We start from the raw sequence: 12,218 nt of genomic DNA, 5'->3' as shown, positions 1-12,218 counted from the left end.
TCCCTCTCATCCTATCACTGTTATCTGGGAGAAGAGGCTGACCCCCACCCCACCTCACCACAATCTCCTTTCAGGCAGCTTTAGGGAGTAATAAGGTGTCCCCTGACCCTCCTCCAGACTGAACAATTCCAGTCCCCTCAGCTGCTCCCCATAAGGCTTGTGCTCCAGGCCCTTTACAACTTTGTTGCCCTTCTTAAGACACTCTCCAAACAGGCAAACCACGGGAGACCAACCAGCTACTTGCATGGTGTCCATTGATGTTGTTACGTTTTGTCATGCATACATGTATGCCCCTTTGCTTTCCTTCATTCTCTGTTTCATTCCTATCCCTTTCTTCTCTCACATCTCTATTTTCCATGCTTAACCGCTGCATGTATTTTACATTGCCCTACAAGCTTTGTCCTGCAGACGTTTTTCTCAGTTTGGAGCTGCTAAAGCTGCTGTTGGCTGCATGTAGGTAAATAAAAGTGTGGCTGATACATGTACACACACATATCTTCCACCCAGTTATGGGAAACTCCTGTGCATGTGTATTGAGCTGTAACTGATTGGCTTCCCTGGGCTCGCAGTGCTCTGGGTGCTCCCAGCTGTGCTCTGTGGTATGCCATTACCATGATTACATGGGCAGTTGCAGTAATTGTGCCATGTACAGACGACTTATTACTTCTGCAATTATGCATTTTTCCTGAAGAGTTACAGTGGATGGTGGCCTGATAATAGTTTTTCAGTCTGCAGTCTGATCTTCGCTTATTTATCATTTTGGTAGCTTAAAAAGTAGCTTAAAAAGGAAGCCGAGGCAGTTCTTTACAGCACCAAAATTGAAACATTTTTGCTCAGGTTACAACTCAGGCCACCAACAGTTGTCACAGCTGTCCTGCAGAGCAGCTTCACACCAGCATGCAGATAAGAGTGACGGATGTGGCCCTGTTCAGAGAGATATGTGTGCCTTGCTCGGGCCACTTGAGTTGTCCCACTGGACTCAATGTAACTATTTCTGTTATTAAAGATCAGCAGTGAGTTAAGTACCTTAGTGAATGGTGGCACCTAAGAGAGGCGACAGATTTTCTTCCTGAAACAGGAGGCTTTCCTATGCTACAGCTGTGGCTGGATGTGAAATCACATTTTTCCTAATATCCTTGCAGGAAGGAATCAGAAGGTGCCAATATCTGCCTTCCCAGCTACATTGCATCAATAGTTTGGGAGAAACAGGGAAAAAAAATGAAGCTCAACACAAAGGATTTTGGAGCCTGTCATCCAGATTCCCTAATTGCCTGCCTGAATGCATCTCCCAGCTCTGTTATGGGAGCAGGAGGAAAGAGATTAGTCAGGTTATGGTCACTTTGAAGTGAAGAACACATCTGTGCAAAGATGCTCCTTGATCAAAAGGATGCAGTGATTAGATAGGAGCCACTGAAGTCTGGAGAGATGGTACAGACACCTGTATCCAGATGGAAACAGAACTAAATGTCCCATTTGATGCAAGGGTTTGTTACTCATCTGATAAACAGGAAAAATTGAAAATAACTGCGCACTGATTTTCAGGCACAATAGAGCTGTAATATTAAGGAGTTTTAGTCAGTCTTTTCCAGAGTGGGATTTCAGACTACAGAGTTGGGTCAGACAGGGAAGATTTAGTGAGGAGGTGGAAAATGAGTAGCTAGTTTGTGAATTGCATCTGATTCAAGGAAAAAATGAAAAACTGAATAACTTTTCAAGACCTCTTTTTACTCCCATCTGAAATGGAGAGGTGAGAAGGTGATGAAGATTAGTTTCAGGCAAATTTCCACTTTACATGAGCAGTCAGGAGCATGAGAAGGTTACTGCTTTATCTGAGTGAGATTTGTTGTTTTCCAAACAAATGTTGTACTCAACATCTGCAGGCTTGACAGTTTCTGGACAAGATTTTTTTTAGGAGATTTTGGGAAGGTTTGTCTAGTTATTTTGAGTGTATGCAGTGTTTTGGGGCTTGCTTTGGTTGCAGGTTTCTTTTGTGATGAAGGTGCAATATTTAATGGCATCAACCTGATGATAAAAAGAAATGAAGAAAATGATGTTTTTCTTCCTGGTTTCGAAAATCAAAGAGGAACTTTTAGGGAACCCAAACAGCTATGTATAACATGTTCTTTGAGGTTGTATTTCTTTTCATGTGTAAATATGTACTCCTATGTACATAAAATAAGGCTTACTGCTTCTTGTTTGAAAACTAACCTAAGATATTCCATACCACAGCATGAAAAATAAAACATTTGGACACTAGTAGAATCCCTTGCGATTCTCACTGTGACACAAAATTTCATTAACATGAAATATTTCAGAATAGACTGAATTTCATCTCCTACTGGAAATGCTTCTGAGCTTTTTTGGACTAGCTTTTATTAACTTACATCCATTAAAAAATGATCAAGTTACACTTTTCTATTTTATAAAGCTCGCAACAACTGGCAAGAATGCTCAGTATGAAGGGTGCAGAAGGAAAATAGAATGTTGAAAATAATTTACAGAGGGAAAATATTTAGCAAATGAAATATAGATATATTTATTGAATAAAAGGTTGGTTGCTTTATTATTATTTGCTTGTATACTGAGAAATTTGGAGCAGGGGCACCAGCAGAGCCCTCTTGTGGATGCTGATCTGCACAAGCCATGATGCATTTCCAGTATAAGTCCAGTTAGAAAGATTCTCTGATCCAGAGAAATTAGGGAAACAGCAATTGCTGGCAATTGCCTCTCTTCCTGTTGCCAGAGGGACATCATAAATGTTTTTACAAGATGTTTAGAAGTGAGAATAATAATCTGTGGACATATTTAAGACACTTTTTTTTTTAACTATTCCTCCTCCATTTTTAATAGAATTTATTATTAGGATTTCTTAAGTGGCAGAGAGGCTCCTGTATGTTTGATATGTTACACATGCATGGGAAAAATATACTGAAACTTTATATCTTCACTGGTGTAAATTAGAGTGAGTGTCAATCCATTCATCTCAGTCTTCCATTTCTGGTCACTTAACATTTGCTTCCAATTTGGGTTCTGTATTTCAACAAGAAAAAATGATTTTTGGCAAATTCTCTCTATTCTTTGGGTAAATTATCATAACTCCTCAATGTCCAACTGGAATGATTTTTTAATCCTTCTTGATTTTCTTTATTAGAATTTCTGAACAAATTGATGTGCTTTTATGAACAGTTCACAATTCCCTACAAACAAATGTGAGCAATCAGAAGCTGTTCTCAAAGGTCCTCCATTGCTCTCTTGTTATTTCCTGACTTTATGGGTCTTCCCTGACTTCCCATCCTTCTTTCCTAGAACCTGACTCCATGTCTCAGTGAATTTGACCAGAAGTACCAGGCTTTCCCTCCTTCTCCTCTTCAAAGAAAGAGACAAAGACACACCAGATCTGTGCAATGAGAGAATCATAGAATATTTCAAGTTGGAAGGGACTTGAAATAGTCATTTGAGTGCAACCTCTATGCCTTAACTCATTCCAAGTGCACAACTGCCTTACTTCTCTGTAAGAAAATGTTTGCCCAGGTAACCCAGCTAAGATGGCACCTGAAACTAATGAGCAGTGTGCTTGCTTCTTCAAAATGCATCTCTATTTCTAGCCTTTCACCCAGCCTACATTCTCTCTCTGCATGTGTTGTTTTGCTGAAAGCAATGCAAGATACTTTGAAAAATGAAAAGTTTCTGTCTGCATCTGGCGTTAGCCTGTCTGTGAATCACAACGTACTGAGACATGTCCATGGTAGACATATCTTCCCTCCCATCTTTATCCGCATGGATATGTGCTAATCATTTGGTTGTTGAAGCCCTGACTTTTTGGCTCCCCCAGTATCAACTGACAAAAGACACACATTAGCATTATCCCAGATTGTGTCTGTCACCCAAGGTCACGCAAGATAAGCTGCCAGCTGTCCACTCCACCAAGGCACGGTACATTGGACACTAATTAAACTGTATTCAGTGCGGTTCAGAGTGATTCAGGATGCCAAGATGCCTCGGCTGAGTTGTGCAAAATGTATTAGCTCAAATTGCTCTGCCAGTACAAAATGCATTACAGCAGCATCCAAATATTTTCAGAATCCAGGACATGAGATTTAATAAATTAGAGGATAACCAGATAACTGATTTCTGACATATTAGAGAAGGGATCCAAGTGCCTAAAGGAGTAGGAATTTAACCAAGGGAATGCTCATTTTTTCATGGATGAAAAGCCTGGTTCATAGCAGCCCAAGTTTGAGTATCACTGGGTCATGAGAAACTGAGTAGTAATCTAGAATTCTGAAAAATTATTTTAATTTTCATTTCAGTTATCTAAACACAAAATAAATATGCTGTCTTCTTTTCTTAAGTCTAGTAGAAGAACCATATTATTTTTCTGCCTCTAAATGAACAGCAGGCATAGTAAGGGGAAAAAATATATACTCTTTTTGCCAGGAAATGTCATCTTTGCTGTGGAAATGCTTAAGTTTCTCCATGAAAATGGAATTTCCCTTCAGAAGTAATTTAGCAAAGAAAAACGAGTTTTGTCCAGTGGCTGGAATTATACCCCCTTCCATACAAAAAGCTTTTTGGCATTAAGCCTTCACCACAGAAAGCTGAGCAGGAAACCTGACATGAAAATAACTTCCCGGTTCAAGGAGGGTTTGAGTGCCTGTTCACATCAATCTATGTCAGGAAGTATTCAGGGGTTTAATTTTTATTGAAAGTGTAAAAGAAAGGCAAACGTTGAACAGGTACATTTGCTGTCCTCATCCCGTAGGCTAACAAACAATGTATTGATGGGGATGTGCTGGAATCCATCATGGGGCTACAGGACAGGGAGGATGTGCCCTTCAGTACCCTTTATCTACCAAATTATTAACACCACTAAAGCTGCAAGAGATAAAAGTGGTACCCTAGTAAGCACTGGTGTACTAATGGTCCTTGTCCTCTAAAAAATCAGCAGACTAACAAGGCAGGCAAATGACAGAAGAAAGAATGTGTTACTATTATCATTGCAGGTGGAAGGGGAGCACCAAAAGCCTCATGAATTTGTTCTGATGGCAGAGTTGGAACACCAAGGTGCCACCAAGCACTGAGGTTGGATTCATTGTGCTTGACTATGGATTTTGTAGTACTATCCATTCATCTTCCTCAAGAACTGGCCTGAATGGCTAAAACATGCTTTTTTTTTTTCTTTTTTTTTTTTTTCTGAAACTTGGTGAGACAACGACTGCCCCTGCTACACTGTCAGCCCCAAGTTTCTTGACCTTTTCTGTGATCTTCAAAGGAAAAACCTACAGCTGAAGGAACAAAAGTTTTGGATGTTTCCACACTAAAAAGCTTTCCTGAAATCAAGAGCTCTTATGATAACACTATAATCTGCACATCCTGATGGTTTTACTCCCTGCCTTTTTCCTTGGCCTGTCCAGATGTCCCTACTTGCTGCTATAAAGGAAGGTTATTATACCCACAACGACTTCAGCCATTGATTGAAGTGTGGTTTTTCAAGCTGGAGGGAGGAGGAAATAGCAGAGAGCAATAAAGCCATAGTTCATGGTGTTAAACAGTGCAGCATCTCACTGAAGAACCAGGTGTGGGCTGAATGAACTGAATAATAGATCCTGGTTAGCTCTCAGAGCATTACCCTTTATAAAGTTAGGACTGCAGGCTGGCAATCAGCATCATGCATCCATCTAGCACAGCTGGCTCAGAAAATCTGGGAAGCATCCATAATATGTCCGAAGTTAAGTCCACAAGCTCTTCAGTCCAAACTCAGCTTTAAAACTTCCAGTGTTATTCAAAGCAGTAAGATTTTCCTCTGGACCTAATTGCACCTTGGGGAAAAAAAAAAGAAAAGAAAAGAAAAAAAGAAAAAAAATCTGGAGTTTTCTCTGAACTAATCTCTGAATCTGAACTTTTCAAACTACAGTTTTTTACATGAAAAAGGTGGCTTCTTGTGATTCTTTGGCACTTTTTCTGTTCAGAAAGGAAATTCAATGGAACTTCAGCACTCACATACAAACAGATGTGCATAACCATACAGTAACTCTGACTTTTTTTCCACCCTAAACCACAAAGATATTAGCACTTTTCACCACTTCAGACCAAATTTCAAGTGCTGGAGCTGCTGCGGAAAGACTGAGACCCTGTTTACATGAAGGCAGTGGATACTGCTATGATTTTATCAAAGTAATAACCTGGGAATGGCAATTCTTTCTTTCTTTCTTTCGTTGCTACATCAGTATAACTATCCAGGTGCAAATTTCCTTCTTGGAAGTCAGTGTCCTCAGTTTTCAGAGGTACAACTCCTTTGGGGATGACAGTGAGATCGGGAGCCCCTTGGCGTCAGAGGGAGCAGCCAAGCAACCCCCACACCCACCGGGGCTGGGCAGTTCTGCAAGGCAGAGGACATTCGTGGACCCTGACTCCACCAAGCCCATGAGGTATTATGCTTGTAAAGCAGCCATCATGATTTCCAGTTTAGTATTGAAGTCCTTAGAATTTTATGAACATAAAGCCCAAAGGATGGAAGTTTCAAGCTGACTGAAATCTCAGCTATGTTACTATTATAAGACTAAAAGTATTTGTGGCTTAGATCGGTCCCCACTGCTGAGGAGAGGCCCTGAAGTCCAGACTACTCGCAAAAACGTAATTTATTATTTCAGTTGTTTTGTCTTCACGCCTTCTTTCTCAGCAGTTTGTGCTTCATAATCTCCTGTGAGAACCTGCTTTTGTATGAGAACAAACTTCGTGCTGACCCATGCTCACAAATTCTGCAGTTTTACTGCTGGAATCTGGCCTCTGTGTTTGCTCAAAAGGAGAATGAATTTGCTGATGTTCTGGGAATATTGCAGAGATAGGAATTTTAATAGGGGTTTTGGCCAGAGCTGGGTTTATGTTTCCTGGGTGCAATAATGATGGCAAAAAGTTTCTGTAGGTCTGAATATCTGAATTCCGATCCAGACAATTACATCATTGCTGTAGCTATTTCTTGTTTTGATAATGGTATGGGGTATCTTTTCCCATCCAACATTGAAATATAAGTAAGGAAAAAGAGAAAGGAGCATCTTCTCTGTTCTACATCAGTCCCAGTAGAGACGAATCAGGTTCCTTGGGGGCTCTGCAAGTCCCAAGTGGCATGTGTCAGCCTTGTCTTTGTGTTAGATTTACTCATCTTTAAACACATGATAAGCTGTTTATTCACTCTGATAACAAACACACAGAGAGTCTTAAATCTCAGCCCAGTGCTGCAACTCTCCAGTGCTGTGTGTGTTATCTACAGGAGTCAACTTTCAGGGCAAGAGATGCCCCCACAAGATGGTGATGAGTTCTAAAGTGTCAAGTGATCATTTCCAAATTGCAACAGAAGGAGCATCCCGGGCTAGGGGCTCAGTTTTTTATTTTTAACATGTACTTAGCACTGTGTAGCACAGAGCTGCCCAAAAGGCAGTTGTCAGCAGACATTGGTTAGCTGTTCTTGGGTCAGAAGTACAGGAAAGAAAAGGTCAGCATTAGTTCATATTACTTTTGTCCTGGAACTAAGCAGGCACATTCAGTCTCCTGCGTCTGATGCTTCCGGCCACAGACCATGGGATTTGCAACTGATGGCATAATGTCACAGGCTCTAATTCAGTCATCACTGGGGCAAATGCAATCTTACCAAGTGATGCGAAGTTGATGAACCAACCCTGCTACAATGCTGATACATGTCTGAGCCGCCAGCTGGTATTAGTTGCAAGTACTTGTGTCAGATGTTAGCCAAAACATCGCTCTCCTTTTGAAATGCGGTCTCTGTTTTGTCTTTTGACTTCCCTCAATCAAAAGAGAAAACTATAGCATATTGCTATGCCACTATATATCTCATGATAAAGAAATCAAATCACAAGACGCAAAGAATAAAGGCAAAAAAACGAGCAAACATCTGTTCTACAAGTGGGATAGGCATGCATCTTTGTTCTGAACTACACACCATTGGCACAGGAGATGATGTGTACCTATGTGCCGAAACTGCATCAAATGGGAAACACGGCTGGCTGCCATATACAATCACCCCTTTACAGACAGCCATTTCCAAGCACGACAGCTGTTGGTAATGAAATCTGATCACCCAACAGTAACCTCATTGCTTCACTAGATGGACATTAAAGCCTCACTAGTCTTGTCCCTTCAATAGCACCTACTCCCACAGTCCATACATGTGTGCACCACACCTATCACTCAAGTCATTCAGGTCAGTCTTGTACAACCTCACACATATTTGCATCTTACAACATATTGTAGCAATTCTCCCAGCCACTGTTTCTCTATCCAGCAATGCATGCATGTATTCCCTTGTACTTACTTGCCAAACCAGCCAGGACCACCCTTGTGCCTCTTCATAACCCATTTGCTGAGTGGCTGTCCACCCACACGATGCACAAATTATCTTAAGAAGCAATTTATGTTAAATGCATCTTGGAGCAGAAATCCACTTCAGTTGTTCAACAAAGATAGAAGATAATTACGTAATTCTTTTCTTCTGAGGACAACTCTTCTAAATGCAATCAGAAGCTCTTCCTTCAGTATCTGTGTTTATTTTTTCCTGAAAAGCATGGCCAATGAGAAATGAAAATTCCTTCTCTGCTTACAATGTACTTGACCACAGGTTACCAATGTAAAAAGAGGACTTTATTCCAAGGCTCAGCTTACTTACATTTCTTTACAAGCTGGCACTATGCTTGCAGTACAGGGTTAGTATCCTGCAAACTGTCTTGTGAGTATGCCTCTGGGCAGCAGAACTTGATTTACAGTTCTGTAATGTAAAGACATTTGGAATGAAAACTGATTTTCATAAACCTCATCCTCAGGATGATACACAGGTAAATGTTTTGGCTGAAGTGTTCAGGGGAACTGTGGGATTTACACCATTGTTTCCAACTTGGTGCAAATTGGGTGCCTTACTTCATAGGCTCTTTTGAAAATGAATCCCAGCCTCTTGTATCAAAACCTAGGGCAGGAAAAAGGTGTAGTTATCCTCTAGCTTGGAAATAAGGCATATTAAATTGGCTTGCAGCCATGTTACTATATGAGCCTGGCCTATGTAAATATAATTTAAATTTAAAAAAAAAAAAAAAAAAAAAAAAACCTTCAAGAGAATTGACAGCGATTTCTCCAGAGATCCATCCTGTTGGAGTTTTCTAGTGTGAGCTTAGGACACAGATGAGCATTTCATTTTTGATTGTCTCTTTCCACCACTATAATCTTTCTAACTATAAACCTGTAAAATTCCATCCAAACCACACCACTCTTCTAACTATATATTTGTCAATTGTACAACCTTTTGTGGTAGATACTTGCATTTTTCAGTCTGCGGCAGCTTTGAGGATTGCTGAGACAGAGGTTGCATCTTAATAATCAACAAAAGTGTCATTTGCTATGAATTTTCTACCTGAATCCTTTTGGAAAAGTTTATAGAGTTTTCCAGGGTCACACAGGAAAGTGGTGATGGAGGCTTTAATTGAAATTGTGTATCTTTATTCCTGACTGTGAATATCAGTATCAAGGTCAGTAGCCCTCCAGTGGTACCTTTGCTTTTGGTTTCAAAGTATCTTATGACTACATTACTGGAAAATTTGGATTTTGCTGGCCAGAATATAGTAGGTAGATTAATGCATGGATTCAAAAGGTATAATTGCATGCTATCACACTAAACATGGCAGATACCTTCCAGGTTTGTATCGGTTTCAGTACAGTAAAATATGGGGTAGAGTAGCAGGTGCAGAACGAATGCAGTGATGAAATGGTTCAAACAATCTTTTAAAACTTAATAGATTCTGAAAGATCTTAGAAGTGTTTAGAAATGATCACTGTGACTAGTAGAAGAAAAGAAATAACAGAAAGGAAAAGAAACAGTAAGATTTGTTACTAGGAAAAAACAAAAACAACAAATCATTAAAATACAAGGCTTAATTTATAAAAGAAATGACGGGTTAAGCCTTGGAGTTAAATTGTTCATTTCCTGATTCATTAAAGCCTTCCTTCCTTCAGAATAACAGGCAATTGCAAAAGTTCTGCCCTAGAGGGATGTTCAGGTAATAAAGGAGAAAGGATCCAGAGGCAAGTGAATAAAAGTGTTACAAGAAAGTTCACTAAAGATACTTTGCTTGTTTACACATTCAAAAGGGAAGCTGACTGCTTAGCATTCACATCTTTGCACACAAGCATGCAAGGTGATGTGTCAGACAATACTGAGGGCTGTGTAGATTGTATAAAGTAATCAGAATAAATTTTAATAGCCACAGATTATTTTTTTTTTATTGGGCCCCAGAACAGACATAAAGAGCATAAATGGTGTTCTCTCTCACAAGTGTCTGAAAGGAATGGCATCACACTGCTTTTTGCTGGTTTTGTATGACGGAAGTGAAATATCTACTTTTATTGCTCTTACACAGCCCTTTCAGTGTTCATCTCAGAGTGTTTAGCCCTATTGTTTCACTTGTGTCTACTGGAAGCTTTTCAGGAAAGGATAGATGTAGTACTTAGGGACACGGTTTAGGACAATAGTGGTGGTAGGCAGGCAGTTGGACTAGATGATCTTAGAGGTCTTTTCCAATCTTGATGATTCTATGATTCTACTGAGAAAGCTGAGGAGCAGAACATATATGCCATCCAGCTAAGGCATGTCCAAGAATTCAAGGGGCTACAATCCACACTGGTGTAATAGTAAAGCAAGCTATACTTTACATCAGTAAACTACCATTAGATGGCTTGCTATAAATAAAAACTAGGTTCTTCGTCACTAAAGTAGCATTGCTCATTAATGATTATTCCATATAAGAGGGAAGTGGTAATCCATGCTTTTTCCATGTAGGAAGTCTAGATTATTAAAGGGATTTAGGTGGCAGCTAAAGTTGAAGCTAATGAGAGATTAGTGCCTAAAAGGAGATAAAATTTAGGCTTGGGTACTTCTGTGGCATTAGAAGTCAACTTCTGAGCATGAGGATATCTCTTGGCTCACAAGGGCCAATAGTGTTAACACTTAGACTTTGATTTCTCTGTTTTCTGCTAAACTCTCAGTGTCATGAATGTTCATAAGATCCATTCTGGAAATGCTCAGAACAGTGGACAAGAACTGTGGCATGCATATATTTTTGCAGGGCTTGGATCTTGCTGCCTTCAGTGGTCTGTGGCTCAGGCTTGTGAACATTTGTAGAAAACATATTGCCCTAGTTACCACCCAGCTCCAAGGAGAGAATGTTAAACAGATTATTCTGATCTTTCTCAAGGTTCCTTGTTTCTCCATTGTGTCAGAGAATGAACCTTGAGGCCTCTTGTGAGAGCAATCATTGTGTATATGGAATTTGAAACATTTCTAATTTGTACAAGGAAGCTCAATGGCATATACTGTACAAACACACAAAAACAACATGTGGAAATAATAAACATGTTTATGATGGAGATCTTTGCTTTTATTATTTTAGGATTTTGTCTGGATTTGAAGCAATTGTTACAAGCACTAGCTTCAGTCTTTCATTACTAACATACTCATAACCCTTACCTCTCCTAGTAAAGGGGCTGTATTCCTCCTTCTTAAGGTGTACCAATTATTTTTAAATGTACCAGCTGCTCACACACCAATCTGCCAGGTTTAGAGAGCTTAACAGACAATTGAAATCTTGAAGTTCCTTTGGTTCTTTTAAATTTAACTGCTGTATTCAAATTTTGATTTGAATAAATTCATCTACTAGAATTTGAGTGGAGAAGTTTTCTGGCTCATGAACTTCTTACTCATAAAGGTAGTTGACAGTTTCTGAAACTGTACTTCCAGTTTTGAGATGTAGGTTCAGGTGTAGTGTAGCTCCAAAGGTACAATTGTAATACACAGCCGATGGCTCAGCTCCTCCATGCTCTGAGCATGCAAGATCCTGCAGCTGATCCTGCACTGCTACAGTGGCTCTTTCCAGTGTTGGATATTTCCCTACTTGAAAAAGAAGTTTCCATGTTCTCCTCATTTAAACAGAAGAGAAGGAGTGAGTAAACCTGGTCAATATAACAAAAATGCATTTTCCAGAAACATTGCATCACACTTCTTTCAATTCCACTTTAAAGTCTATTTGTAAAAATGCCCACATCTTGAATGTAGTATTTACTTTTAGATTAACTACAAAATCTAATTTGCTCTGAAATTAACTTTTGTCCTTCCTTTTTCTTTCTTTGCCTCAAATTCAGACAAAAAAAATATGTATTTTTATGTC

Source organism: Meleagris gallopavo, chromosome 2 (genome assembly GCF_905368555.1).
Source record: "Meleagris gallopavo chromosome 2, MGAL_WU_HG_1.1, whole genome shotgun sequence".
NCBI classification, from domain to species: domain Eukaryota; kingdom Metazoa; phylum Chordata; class Aves; order Galliformes; family Phasianidae; genus Meleagris; species Meleagris gallopavo.
The sequence above is the reverse complement of the archived record's forward strand: the minus strand, read 5'-3'. Positions refer to the sequence as shown.